This window comes from Oreochromis niloticus, linkage group LG7 (assembly GCF_001858045.2).
Source record: "Oreochromis niloticus isolate F11D_XX linkage group LG7, O_niloticus_UMD_NMBU, whole genome shotgun sequence".
In the NCBI taxonomy this organism is placed as follows: Eukaryota; Metazoa; Chordata; class Actinopteri; order Cichliformes; family Cichlidae; genus Oreochromis; species Oreochromis niloticus.
In genome coordinates, this window is record NC_031972.2 from 35824463 (window position 1) to 35835740 (window position 11278).

Genomic DNA, 11278 nt, shown 5'->3' on the forward strand with positions numbered 1-11278 from the left:
ATTTGCATTTTCACACTCTTTCTTTGGCTGAACAATGACACAGCCTTAATATACGTTATGCATTTCTCTATTTTATTTAAAATGGTTTCGTGTGAATTATCTGCTTTCATTCATTCTGGGTATGGTTGTCTACCCAATTTTGTTTCATTTGGTAATACCAATTTACAGGTTGCTATGCTTCCTATTATTAGTTTGAATATAGTAGAGATAAGCTCTAATTTAATTTAACCTTTTGTTTATTCCACTTCATTCCTCTTGTATTTATATATATTCAGTTGGGTCTGTATCCAACTCTTTTTAAACTTCTACTTTGATCTCTAATTTTTCACTTGATAAGGGATTATTATGTTCCTCCTGATATGGGTGAATGTATAATGGGACGTTTTGTTTTCTTAGGAATTCTTCATCTACAAGCACTGATTTGTCCGGCGCCTGGACATTTCTTTTCTAGCCACTGCTCGTCAACAGTGAGTTTTGTGGGCTGATTCCCCATTATCACAGAACTGCAAAGCTTTCTCTGGTACTAAACTCGGGGGTGGTTGCTGACACGCTGTAATGGAATTTCTTTCACTTATGTATTAATCACGTTATTGTAATGCCTTGGTGATTTTAACATGTCTGACACTCATACTGTAAGACAAATGGTGGGGGTCTATTTAGGAAGTTGGGGGAAGCAGACAACTCCACAGGAGGGAGAGTCTTTTGTCTCTTCGAGGACTCTGGGAGGTAGCAAGGGAGTGTGAACCTTAAGGTGTGAAACAGCTGTGTACTGCCTTTTGTTCCTGTGGAAGGTATTTAACTGAGAGCCATGCTAGGCTCAGTGAGACTCTGCTGACCCTGCCCCATGGTCATGTAGGCTCTCCATCAAGCTTGGTTGTTCTGTGTGTGCTTTGATTAAAGAATGTTAGCTACCGCTCACCGCTCATCTGCAGGCTTTATTTAAGTGGAAAACTTCCACAACAGAATGGCGCTGTGAGCAGGGTGGTCCGTGTGGTCGCTGAACAACGGTTCCATGGACGGGCTGATCACCCCTGAGGGAAAAGGTACCTTTGTCCTACCAGCTGTTGAAGCAAAGGAAATGGAGGAGACACGGAGCCGTGTGTTTCAGTCACCACCGAGACCATCGACTTTGAGGGGACTCCTGCAGATGGGTGAGTTGTAGCTAACTTGTATGCAGTCATGGGGAGTTTTTTGTCTGGCCGAGGGGGGGGGGAACGCTGGCTGCCCCGGAGTTCGAGTCTCCGGGAGGAAATCCTGGTGGTTTGAGGCCCAGGCTTGTGTTGGGTACGGTCCATCACAAGGACATTGGCTCGAGCGCGCTGTTGGGGAGAAGCCGGCCCAGACCTGTGTTCGATCCAAGTACGCCACAGGGACAGCGGTTCGGGTACGCTGTCAGAGTCCATTTCTGCATACTATAGTGCACGGAGTGGCGGTGTTCGTTCCTTGGTCCGTAGAAGGCAAGGGCCTCACGGGGGACGCCTCGTGTAGTAAAATGGGATCTAGATCCAGTAGAGTGGCAGACGTTTCACCAGGCGGCCAGGGACAAAACTCAATGTTTGACTGTATGGTAAGAACTGAGTAAATGTGTGGTGTGTAAGATTGCAGAGAATGGTTGTGTGGGAAAAGTTGATGTGTGTGTAAAAAAAAAAAAAAAAAAAAAAAACAGTGAAAAATGGGAACAAAAACAAGAAAAGGGGAAAAAAAGAGAGGAGTGTAGAAATGTGTGTAAAAGTTGTTTCCAACTAGCGGGAGAGGGTGGTACTGCAGGCCACCAGCTCCCCCAGGGTGGACACACAAGAATTTCGCAGACTTGTTAATGAAATTAAGCAAAAAAGGAAAATAAGCAAAAATAGGAAGAGGGTTTGGTGATTTTCAATGTAGAACAACTACAATCTCTCTGGGTTTTTAAGAAAAGGGACTTCAGAACCAGAGAGGGGAGACGTGTTTCTTTAAGCAGTGATAAGAATGATCAAAATGTCTCAGTGTGTCACTTGCAGGTGAAGAGCAGACCCTGATCAATTTTTCACGTGCAGCAGTCGGAAGAAATTATAGGTTAACATCATTAGAAACACTCAAGCCAAGTTTTGGCTGAATTGTTTTACAGCTTAACTTCCATGTGTTTGTCACCCTGAGAAAACAAGCTCCAAGAATCTCTCCCTGAAGACAAGAAATGCAGTTCCAGAACAATGAGATGGATCTCAAGAGCTCACAGCAGTGTCCTGAGCAGTGAAGAAAAGTTGCAGCAGCAGCTGTGCAAAGACAGCGGCAGCAAGGAGAAAAATGGCATCATCATGACTGGATGGATGGATGTGCATTTCCAACGAGCTGCAACTTCACTGTGTGTGAATGGACCTTTGAAAAGACTGTCTGAGCTGGACATTTGCCACTTTTGGAGCAAAATGGCAAAATGAGAAAGTGGAAAACACAGGACGAAGCTGAAAGACAACTGACTCACTGGACTGCTGCAAGGGGGAGAGATGAGATGAGACCACAGTGGAAGGAGCAGGGGAGAACATGGCTGTTTTAGTGTGGGAAATGAAATTTGGGTTTAGGAAACTGGGAAGAAAAAACGACTGCCTAGCGTGGAGAATTGAAAAGTATCTGGAGCACCGCAAAGAGGAGAGGTACACAAAAATTACACAAACAGAAAAATGCATTAATCCTACTAACACAAACACACATGCAATGAAGCTCATGAGGACCAAATAGCATTTTAAGCAGGCGTTTCTGTTACCATCATCTTGTCCGGTTCACTTAGTGGGTTAAGAAGTGATACATAGACTAGTGAACTAGTATTATTTTGGGGAAGGATGATTGAATTATTGCAGGGGTGAACAGAATGCTGCAGGGGGGTCAGATGAGTGGAGACTAATAGATTATTGAGTTTCTTGTTTCTGATGTGTGGGGGAGGTCTTATCATAACACACATCTGGTTACATGGGGGAAAACAAAACTCATTATCTAATAGAATGTTGTTGTGTGAGGTGTGTGACTGGTGGATGAAAGTTTTGGGGATTTTGGATTTTCCTTTGGTACCACTTTGAAACTGCCAATCAGTTTTGTTTTGATCTATCATTCTAAGAGCATGCTTAGACAACTTCTAAAAAGAGGCCTGATTTTTAACAGTGCACTGAGATTTTTGTTTGGCAATTTTCTCTTTTGAAGCAGGCCTGCAAGATCGGTATCGAAAGCGCTACACAACATGTTGAACAATCGCAAGTGAGTTTCTCCAAAAAATTAAAATGGGCTCGGGAGAAAGCCACTTATTTGGGACAACCAGAAAACAAGTCCCTGCCAAAAAGGATTCAGCGAGGTAATCCAGTCTAAATTCTTTTTTTCTTTTTTGAAATGACGTCATTGCTGGCAGTAGAAACTTATTGCGTCACGAGGTTCTACTGTCAGCAAATAAAAATGGGGACTGACTGGACTGACAAAACCTTGACCTGACAAAAGGGTGGATGTATGTATGTATGTATGTTTCTTTTTACAGGAGCAGAAAGATGACAGCAACAGGTTGCATGGGCTTTTAGGCCGTGCTGATTTAACCTTTTAATTGCCACTTTCTATGTCTTTGAATTTACCAGCGGTGTGTTATTCATGACCTTGTATTGTTTACAGTGCAGAGGTCACTGTGAGAAAGTGTGCATAACATCTATTTTTCCACAGCAAAGGGTTAATCGTGGGATCTAATCACATGATTTACAGCAGGACACACCACTGGCTAATGTTTTTTTTTTCATTATGACAGGGCCTGGAGTGAAACTACTCCAGGGGAGAAGCCCTGTGAATTTTTAAGAGACAATGCACAACTTCATTGTGCATGTCTAATTGTGCTAAGCTGACATAGGGCAAAAGAGGGTTTTCCGTGGAAGCTTTCATTTTTAAATTTCAGGGACCGTGACATGAGAGATATGGAAGGATTGACTGAGGTGCAGATACAGACCATGACCAGGAGAGAATGCTTCACCAGGACCAGTGAGAAGCAGGGACCATCTGCAGGACAGCAGACAAACAACAGTGGGCTGCACCACTGGGCTTCCAAAGGATTGTCACGAGGAGATTTTGAACAGCAAAATCTTAAAATAAAATGAAAAGTTTCTACGTTGACGTTGAGGAAGACAACTAAGGTGTACGACGTGCTCTGCCTTAAATCTACACCCGCGTTGGAACAGAAATCGAGGGATGAAGAGAGCATGCCAAGCTCAAAAAGTGACAGCACAGAGGGAGACAAACGTTGGAATTATGACTCTGTAAATGGCACAGACACCAGGAGCCATGACTGTGACTGGGAATGACCACCTAAGGATGTTTCACTTTGCCATGCAAAGTACTCTGACACTATGGAGAAGACCTTTCCTCTGTATAATTGTTGTTGCCATTTGCATGTGAGAGCTTAGATTGTGGGGAGGATTAAAGATGAACAAAGGGTGGTGGGAGAACAGTGAAGTGAGGATACACAGTGTGAAACTCCTTTAAGTGTACAATAATGTTGATGTGATATACAGAATGTCAGGAAAGAAATTCTGGTATTAATGTGATTCTTGATTTAAGAATCAAAGGGTGGGATTGTAATGGAATTTCTTTCACTTATGTATTAATCATGTTATTGTAATGCCTTGGTGATTTTAACATGTCTGACACTCATACTGTAAGACAAATGGTGGGGGTCTATTTAGGAAGTTGGGGGAAGCAGACAACTCCACAGGAGGGAGAGTCTTTTGTCTCTTCGAGGACTCTGGGAGGTAGCAAGGGAGTGTGAACCTTAAGGTGTGAAACAGCTGTGTACTGCCTTTTGTTCCTGTGGAAGGTATTTAACTGAGAGCCATGCTAGGCTCAGTGAGACTCTGCTGACCCTGCCCCATGGTCATGTAGGCTCTCCATCAAGCTTGGTTGTTCTGTGTGTGCTTTGATTAAAGAATGTTAGCTACCGCTCACCGCTCATCTGCAGGCTTTATTTAAGTGGAAAACTTCCACAACAGAATGGCGCTGTGAGCAGGGTGGTCCGTGTGGTCGCTGAACAACGGTTCCATGGACGAGCTGATCACCCCTGAGGGAAAAGGTACCTTTGTCCTACCAGCTGTTGAAGCAAAGGAAATGGAGGAGACACGGAGCCGTGTGTTTCAGTCACCACCGAGACCATCGACTTTGAGGGGACTCCTGCAGATGGGTGAGTTGTAGCTAACTTGTATGCAGTCATGGGGAGTTTTTTGTCTGGCCGAGGGGGGGGGAACGCTGGCTGCCCCCGGAGTTCGAGTCTCCGGGAGGAAATCCTGGTGGTTTGAGGCCCCAGGCTTGTGTTGGGTACGGTCCATCACAAGGACATTGGCTCGAGCGCGCTGTTGGGGAGAAGCCGGCCCAGACCTGTGTTCGATCCAAGTACGCCACAGGGACAGCGGTTCGGGTACGCTGTCGGAGTCCATTTCTGCATACTATAGTGCACGGAGTGGCGGTGTTCGTTCCTTGGTCCGTAGAAGGCAAGGGCCTCACGGGGGACGCCTCGTGTAGTAAAATGGGATCTAGATCCAGTAGAGTGGCAGACGTTTCACCAGGCGGCCAGGGACAAAACTCAATGTTTGACTGTATGGTAAGAACTGAGTAAATGTGTGGTGTGTAAGATTGCAGAGAATGGTTGTGTGGGAAAAGTTGATGTGTGTGTAAAAAAAAAAAAAAAAAAAAAACAGTGAAAAATGGGAACAAAAACAAGAAAAGGGGAAAAAAAGAGAGGAGTGTAGAAATGTGTGTAAAAGTTGTTTCCAACTAGCGGGAGAGGGTGGTACTGCAGGCCACCAGCTCCCCCAGGGTGGACACACAAGAATTTCGCAGACTTGTTAATGAAATTAAGCAAAAAAGGAAAATAAGCAAAAATAGGAAGAGGGTTTGGTGATTTTCAATGTAGAACAACTACAATCTCTCTGGGTTTTTAAGAAAAGGGACTTCAGAACCAGAGAGGGGAGACGTGTTTCTTTAAGCAGTGATAAGAATGATCAAAATGTCTCAGTGTGTCACTTGCAGGTGAAGAGCAGACCCTGATCAATTTTTCACGTGCAGCAGTCGGAAGAAATTATAGGTTAACATCATTAGAAACACTCAAGCCAAGTTTTGGCTGAATTGTTTTACAGCTTAACTTCCATGTGTTTGTCACCCTGAGAAAACAAGCTCCAAGAATCTCTCCCTGAAGACAAGAAATGCAGTTCCAGAACAATGAGATGGATCTCAAGAGCTCACAGCAGTGTCCTGAGCAGTGAAGAAAAGTTGCAGCAGCAGCTGTGCAAAGACAGCGGCAGCAAGGAGAAAAATGGCATCATCATGACTGGATGGATGGATGTGCATTTCCAACGAGCTGCAACTTCACTGTGTGTGAATGGACCTTTGAAAAGACTGTCTGAGCTGGACATTTGCCACTTTTGGAGCAAAATGGCAAAATGAGAAAGTGGAAAACACAGGACGAAGCTGAAAGACAACTGACTCACTGGACTGCTGCAAGGGGGAGAGATGAGATGAGACCACAGTGGAAGGAGCAGGGGAGAACATGGCTGTTTTAGTGTGGGAAATGAAATTTGGGTTTAGGAAACTGGGAAGAAAAAACGACTGCCTTGCGTGGAGAATTGAAAAGTATCTGGAGCACCGCAAAGAGGAGAGGTACACAAAAATTACACAAACAGAAAAATGCATTAATCCTACTAACACAAACACACATGCAATGAAGCTCATGAGGACCAAATAGCATTTTAAGCAGGCGTTTCTGTTACCATCATCTTGTCCGGTTCACTTAGTGGGTTAAGAAGTGATACATAGACTAGTGAACTAGTATTATTTTGGGGAAGGATGATTGAATTATTGCAGGGGTGAACAGAATGCTGCAGGGGGGTCAGATGAGTGGAGACTAATAGATTATTGAGTTTCTTGTTTCTGATGTGTGGGGGAGGTCTTATCATAACACACATCTGGTTACATGGGGGAAAACAAAACTCATTATCTAATAGAATGTTGTTGTGTGAGGTGTGTGACTGGTGGATGAAAGTTTTGGGGATTTTGGATTTTCCTTTGGTACCACTTTGAAACTGCCAATCAGTTTTGTTTTGATCTATCATTCTAAGAGCATGCTTAGACAACTTCTAAAAAGAGGCCTGATTTTTAACAGTGCACTGAGATTTTTGTTTGGCAATTTTCTCTTTTGAAGCAGGCCTGCAAGATCGGTATCGAAAGCGCTACACAACATGTTGAACAATCGCAAGTGAGTTTCTCCAAAAAATTAAAATGGGCTCGGGAGAAAGCCACTTATTTGGGACAACCAGAAAACAAGTCCCTGCCAAAAAGGATTCAGCGAGGTAATCCAGTCTAAATTCTTTTTTTCTTTTTTGAAATGACGTCATTGCTGGCAGTAGAAACTTATTGCGTCACGAGGTTCTACTGTCAGCAAATAAAAATGGGGACTGACTGGACTGACAAAACCTTGACCTGACAAAAGGGTGGATGTATGTATGTATGTATGTTTCTTTTTACAGGAGCAGAAAGATGACAGCAACAGGTTGCATGGGCTTTTAGGCCGTGCTGATTTAACCTTTTAATTGCCACTTTCTATGTCTTTGAATTTACCAGCGGTGTGTTATTCATGACCTTGTATTGTTTACAGTGCAGAGGTCACTGTGAGAAAGTGTGCATAACATCTATTTTTCCACAGCAAAGGGTTAATCGTGGGATCTAATCACATGATTTACAGCAGGACACACCACTGGCTAATGTTTTTTTTTTTTCATTATGACAGGGCCTGGAGTGAAACTACTCCAGGGGAGAAGCCCTGTGAATTTTTAAGAGACAATGCACAACTTCATTGTGCATGTCTAATTGTGCTAAGCTGACATAGGGCAAAAGAGGGTTTTCCGTGGAAGCTTTCATTTTTAAATTTCAGGGACCGTGACATGAGAGATATGGAAGGATTGACTGAGGTGCAGATACAGACCATGACCAGGAGAGAATGCTTCACCAGGACCAGTGAGAAGCAGGGACCATCTGCAGGACAGCAGACAAACAACAGTGGGCTGCACCACTGGGCTTCCAAAGGATTGTCACGAGGAGATTTTGAACAGCAAAATCTTAAAATAAAATGAAAAGTTTCTACGTTGACGTTGAGGAAGACAACTAAGGTGTACGACGTGCTCTGCCTTAAATCTACACCCGCGTTGGAACAGAAATCGAGGGATGAAGAGAGCATGCCAAGCTCAAAAAGTGACAGCACAGAGGGAGACAAACGTTGGAATTATGACTCTGTAAATGGCACAGACACCAGGAGCCATGACTGTGACTGGGAATGACCACCTAAGGATGTTTCACTTTGCCATGCAAAGTACTCTGACACTATGGAGAAGACCTTTCCTCTGTATAATTGTTGTTGCCATTTGCATGTGAGAGCTTAGATTGTGGGGAGGATTAAAGATGAACAAAGGGTGGTGGGAGAACAGTGAAGTGAGGATACACAGTGTGAAACTCCTTTAAGTGTACAATAATGTTGATGTGATATACAGAATGTCAGGAAAGAAATTCTGGTATTAATGTGATTCTTGATTTAAGAATCAAAGGGTGGGATTGTAATGGAATTTCTTTCACTTATGTATTAATCATGTTATTGTAATGCCTTGGTGATTTTAACATGTCTGACACTCATACTGTAAGACAAATGGTGGGGGTCTATTTAGGAAGTTGGGGGAAGCAGACAACTCCACAGGAGGGAGAGTCTTTTGTCTCTTCGAGGACTCTGGGAGGTAGCAAGGGAGTGTGAACCTTAAGGTGTGAAACAGCTGTGTACTGCCTTTTGTTCCTGTGGAAGGTATTTAACTGAGAGCCATGCTAGGCTCAGTGAGACTCTGCTGACCCTGCCCCATGGTCATGTAGGCTCTCCATCAAGCTTGGTTGTTCTGTGTGTGCTTTGATTAAAGAATGTTAGCTACCGCTCACCGCTCATCTGCAGGCTTTATTTAAGTGGAAAACTTCCACAACACACGCCCTTCTACCTTTCCCCTTTATCACCAGTACTTGAGCTTTTGCAGGATACACAAAGAAAACAATAAAAAACAAACAAACAATGGAAGTAGTTCGGCAGCGTGTTGTGCTGTAAAATCAACTTACTTTCAAAACACATATACATAAAACACATATACATACACACAGATAGACATTTGCACGCTAATTTGTCACGAAGTAATTTCGGCTACTTCTGAAACCAGTCTAAATATAATTTATTACGAGGTAATTGCAGCTACCTCTAAAACCAGCCTAAACTTAGTTCCTTCCGGCGAACTCAACCTATTTCACGTGTTCGTTCTTCAAACCCTTGCGGCGGGTTAGACCTACTTGGACCCTTGCGGCGGGTTAGACCTATGCGCTTCTCTTTTGTGCACCCGTGCAGTGGGTCAGCCTAATGCGCTATTAATCCTTGCGGCGGATAAGACCTATGCGCATCTCTTCTAAACCCTTCCGGCAGTTTAAAACCAAAAAGTGTTTTCTCACCCTCAGTCGTCTTTTGCTGGTTGTTCAGGTCATCTGGATCCCAGCGTCGTGGACCAGGACCGGCCTGGATGCGAATTTACGCCCAGGACTCTCACCTCTACCTGGAGAGGGCTGTCGACAGACTTCGGTGCTGGTTTACCCACGGTGTCAGGATGCAGAAGTCAGACCTTATTGGAGTCACAGAAACGTGTCTGCTTTTTCCATCTCTAGGCTCGAAGGACCAATTTAAATGACAGGGGATTTCTTTAAATCACCCTGCCGTTCTTCAGCTGAGACGTCTGAGTTAGAAAACACTAACACACTGCAGTTCTTTTCTTTTACTCGCGAGGACGGTCACAGAGCGCTCGCACAGGAGACACTCATGGACTCGCGCTTTGTCACCGTCTGCGTTCTTTATGTTACGATTTAATGTTGTCAGTGTTTTGTTTTGTGTTATGTTTAAGGATTTGTTCTCGTTTCCTGTTTTATTGTGAAGGTCTGCGTCTCATGTGAGTGTGTTCAGTTTTACCTCTGTCTCGTCTTGTTGATTATTCCCAGCTGTGTTCCCCACCTGTGTGCAATCTCCCTGTGTTTCCCTGTGTGTATTTAAGTCGCGTCCTCTGTCTTTGTAGTTTTGGGCTGGTCCGTCTGTGTATCCACCATGTCTCATCCGTGTGTTTCCCTGCTGCCCAACCGTCATCTGTTTTCTGCTGGCTGTTATTCGTGTTCAGGTTTGTGTTTCTGTTCAGGGTCAGTAGTTTAGTTTTTCCCAGTATAGTTTAGTTCTCCGTTTACCATTTTATCCATCTCTTTTGTTGTGTTTGCTTTAGTGGCACCAGCCATTTTTTAGCCAACCTGGTTGTCCAGTTTAAGATAAAGCCTCTTCTCACCCACAACCTGGTATTCATCTTTTTTTTTGTTGCGGCCTTGAGCCGGGTCGTAACAGAATTGGGGGCTCGTCCGGGATACATTCGTCTTCGCTGGAGGGTCCGGAGGACCGCTTCAGCATTCTGTTTCAGCTGGAGGGTCCGAGGGGCCTGTCCAGCCTTCATTCGTCTCCGCTGGAGGGGTCCAAGGGGCCTGTCCAGCCAACATTCGTCTTCGCTGGAGGGTCCGAGGGGCCTGTCCAGCATTCGTCCGTCTTCGCTGGAGGGTCCGAGGGACCGCTTCAGCCTTCCGTTTCCGCTGGAGGGGTCCAAGGGGCCTGTCCAGCCAACATTCGTCTTCGCTGGAGGGTCCGAGGGCCTGTCCAGCATTCGTCCGTCTTCGCTGGAGGGTCCGAGGGACCGCTTCAGCCTTCCGTTTCCGCTGGAGGGGTCCAAGGGGCCTGTCCAGCCAACATTCGTCTTCGCTGGAGGGTCCGAGGGGCCTGTCCAGCATTCGTCCGTCTTCGCTGGAGGGTCCGAGGGACCGCTTCAGCCTTCCGTTTCCGCTGGAGGGGTCCAAGGGGCCTGTCCAGCCAACATTCGTCTTCGCTGGAGGGTCCAAGGGGCCTGTCCAGCCTTCGTCCGTCTTCGCTGGAGGGTCCGAGGGGCCTGTCCAGCCATCATTCGTCTTCGCTGGAGGGTCCGGAGGACCACTTCAGCATTCTGTTTCAGCTGGAGGGTCCGAGGAGCCTGTCCAGCCTTCATTCGTCTCCGCTGGAGGGGTCCAAGGGGCCTGTCCAGCCAACATTCGTCTTCGCTGGAGGGTCCGAGGGGCCTGTCCAGCCTTCGTCCGTCTTCGCTGGAGGGTCCGAGGGGCCTGTCCAGCCTTCGTCCGTCTTCGCTGGAGGGTCCGGAGGACCGCTTCAGCA

General features: G+C 45.5%; 1 long non-coding RNA gene across 1 annotated transcript; it reads right to left on the reverse strand.

The window, feature by feature from the left end:
* Positions 1-343: 343 nt before the first annotated feature.
* On the reverse strand, positions 344-9064 carry LOC109202881 (uncharacterized). The gene is made up of 3 exons (XR_002062861.2): positions 8995-9064; positions 8154-8156; positions 344-542 (listed from the first exon to the last, which is right to left on the reverse strand). It is a non-coding gene; the product is annotated as an uncharacterized LOC109202881 (long non-coding RNA).
* Between the last annotated feature and the right edge of the window lie 2214 nt (positions 9065-11278).